Source organism: Galeopterus variegatus, unplaced genomic scaffold (genome assembly GCF_000696425.1).
Source record: "Galeopterus variegatus unplaced genomic scaffold, G_variegatus-3.0.2 Scaffold7638, whole genome shotgun sequence".
Lineage (NCBI taxonomy): Eukaryota > Metazoa > Chordata > Mammalia > Dermoptera > Cynocephalidae > Galeopterus > Galeopterus variegatus.
This window is the reverse complement of record NW_007733749.1, coordinates 49,432-52,962: the sequence shown is the minus strand read 5'-3', so window position 1 is coordinate 52,962 and position 3,531 is coordinate 49,432.

Below are 3,531 nucleotides of genomic sequence, written 5' to 3'. Positions count from 1 at the left end.
CGTGCCATAGTAAATTGATTAAAAATGGTACATCAGGTGTATGGTTCTGAGGGCTTTAAAAGGAGAGAACATAAGAGTTTCTCTCTCTCTGTGCTCCACTATTTTCACAATGTGACACTTTGCCATCACTGTCACCACCACCAAGGCTCTCACCAGTTGTGTTCCCTGAACCTTGGCCTTCCCAGCCTCAGAAACTGTAAGGAATACATTTTGTTTTCTTTATAAGTCACCCAGTTCCAGGTATTTTAATAAGCAACAGAAACAGACTAATACACCATGTGATATGTTATTTTGATATGAACAGCCCTGAAAGGGGGTCATTCCAGGTGTCAATCATCTAGAAAAGAAGCAGATTTTCAGAGAAAATAGAACTGGGAGAGGAGCCTTGGGAATGTGGGTAGACAAGGGCATCCCCTATTTCCATCTGGGCCTTGCTGTCTTAGCTCTAGACTTAGAAGAGGTGTTTAGGTGTCCCCTAAGATGCTACCACTATCTTGAGGTAGGCTGGACACTAGGAATTTGTAATGGAAAATAAAATTTAAGGGCCGGCCCGTGGCTCACTCAGGTGAGTGTGGTTCTGATAACGCCAAGGCCATGGGTTCGGATCCCATATAGGGATGGCCGGTTGGCTCACTGGGTGAGTGTGGTGCTGACAACACCAAGTTAAGGGTTAAGATCCCCTTACCGGTCATCTTTTTTAAAAAAAAAAAAAGAAAAAGAAAAAGAAAAGAAAATTTAAAATTGTGAGCTATAACTTAGACATGACCCAGTTTCATGTTCTTTTCTGTATACATTTTGTTTGTTAGCTCGAGTCATTTTAACTGTTCCAGCCTCATGAGTTTAGAGCTTTAGAAGCTCTGCTGGGGGGCATTAAGGGAAGGGCCATGATGACAAATGGTTAAACAGACAGGGCATCTCCACTCCGTCCCCCCAAAGCTTGGTGGTAACAGCAGCACTGCTAGAAAGATGCAGAGGGGGAGGCCTCAGGAATCCCAGGGGTCAAAAGTCCAGGCTGTGGCTTCGGCTGCCTTTTCCATAAGGGGTTCTTCTCTCCCCCACTGGTCTTGGAGGATTCTGGATATCATTGTCACGGAGGGATGTGGAAATTTTCTTACATCAGAACAAGATTTAGCCAATATCAAAACATCTAACCTTTTAGAGCCATGTTTTACTCCTTATGTGTACCCTCCCCTGTTTCAAAAAGGATTTAAGGCTATTTACAAAACCACGTGAATGAAGTTAAATAACATAAGTTAGAACCATGAGAAAGTGGAGGCACAGCAGAACGAGGACAGGGACGTGCATGTGTGCTCGGGGTGACGCCGGCCCGCCGGGGAGCTCTGAAGGCTTTGGACAGCTGGCTTTTTAAAACTTGCTGAAGCTGTCAAACCAGTGCTGTGTTTTCATTCCCCAGAATCCTATCATTGTTGGGGGCAAAGCCCAGTGAAACAATCACACACTGGCTCACAGGGGAGAAGGTGACCTCCTACCCAGGCCAGTGCTCAAACCCACACAGAAAGCCCCCCAGTTCTCCCACTACCCCCCATTTATGCTTTCTGGAACGCAAGTTCACTGAATAAAAGCCTGACATTTAAATCCACATTTAAGGAGATGTCTTTCAAGTATTTGGTCTGTTTTACCAAGGAGTCCCAGATTCCTCAAAGGGGTTTGAGCTTTCTAAGGAAAGGGGGCCATCCTAGGACCCAGAGGAGCTGGCAAAGCCATCGCAGCTACCCAGAGCCGGGGAGAAGGTGAGTCAGCCTGGCTGCTGGAGGGTGTGCAAGGAGGCCTCCAAATTTCTTCACCCCTCCCAGAAAGGCTGCAGGTGGCCACCACCCAGGACTTCGCCTGAGCCGCATTCCAAAGACATTTGGGATACCAACACGTGGGAAACACACACGAGAATGGATCCCAGCCCTCCCTCCTCCCTGGGGCCTGCTGAGAGGCTCTAAGGAGCTTGGAGGAGATGCTCACCTTTCATACCCTCCTCTGCTCTGGCAGGTGGAAAGCAGAGAGTCACCCAGGTGTGGGGCCAACTTCTCAGGCTAAAAGTTCAGGTTTCTTCTTGGTACCCAAGTTGGCTAAACAGCACCACCTACTGCCTGGAAAATCAGGAAGCTGGCAAGTGTAGATGCAGGTGCAAGCCCTCCAGACTCCTGGGCAGAGTGTGCCTATGAGACGCCCAAAAGGCAGGGAGGGAGGCATTGCTGCGGTTGCTGCTCCCTCCTCGGCCCCAGCCGACTCCACTCCCACCGTCCTGCAGCAAAACCTACCAACCGCCCACAGCTTGATACTAATTCCACCAGCACCATCAATGATCCCTCTATCATCACCTCCCCATTGATAAAACAGGTCCTAGACCCAAATTCTGTCATTGAGCTCCTGCCCTTCCTAGTAGGAAGGGGCAGTTAACTGCTCAGGGTCTGGCAGGGTAGACCCTAGAAGTTCTCATGGAGGACACGCTGCCCACTAACCTTTTTTTAAATTGTGGTAAAATACACATAACACTAAATTTACACTTTAAGTGAGTCTTCGGTAGTGTTAAGTACACCCACCGTTGTGCAGTCTCCAGAGCTTTCCATCTTAGCCCCAGTAACATTTTCAGTGTCATTCTCCCCGCCCCCGTCCTCACCCTCAATTTCCCCCGCCATTCCTAAAGTCCTTGACAGCCATACATTTTTTTCACTGATACTGTGAATCTCGTGAAGCTTGTAAAGCATGCTCCTATCAGCTTAGCCATTTCTCAACTGCCTGCAGACTGGCTTTAAGCATTGGTTCATTTCGTTTTTGTCTGTCCCCCTCCTTGAAGCAGTTATCCTTTCTGTTAGGTTCAGGCAAGAGAGAGGAAAGGGAGAGAGAGAGACCCGAGCCAGACGCTATTTCAGCCAAGCCGCGTTATTTCCACCAACACGGAGGAGAGACAGTCAGATCAGTTTCCCCGAACAAAGGAAAGTAGGAGGTTTATACAACTTTGAGGGTTCTGACAGCGTAATGGGCAATTTCAAAATCAGTGGGACGCAAGGTGACACAGCCCTTGTAGTCCGATAACATCTGGTGGGTTAGGGCACAGGCTTCTGAAGCTTTCCTTCCAGCCCAGCCCATTGCCTTAAGCCTGCTATGAGGACTAATACTTTCCTCATATTGGCACCTCTTGACCAAGAGAACGCAGGGAAAGATAAAAAAGAGGTGAGGTTTGCTTGTTTTTCAGCTGCTGCAGCCCTGAGAGAAACTGCCCAGGAAGGTACTAAAGATGTCATCTGGGCTGCCTGGATCCTGATGACATGTAGGGGGCTCTGCACAGGCTCCACTGAGACCAAGAGCCCCTGCAATTGCATGTGGATTTCATGTGCATGTGAAAAAAAGATATTTTCCTGGGGATGCAGTCCCCTACCTTTTATCACGTTATCAAAGGGTTCCCGACTCAGAAAGGTTAGGAGCCACCATCAGGCCCCTTGGAGATGAGCATCTGGGCTTTCATTTATCCAGCTCCTTCTTGACCAGTCAAGGACTGGGAGCCACAAGATGCCCCGC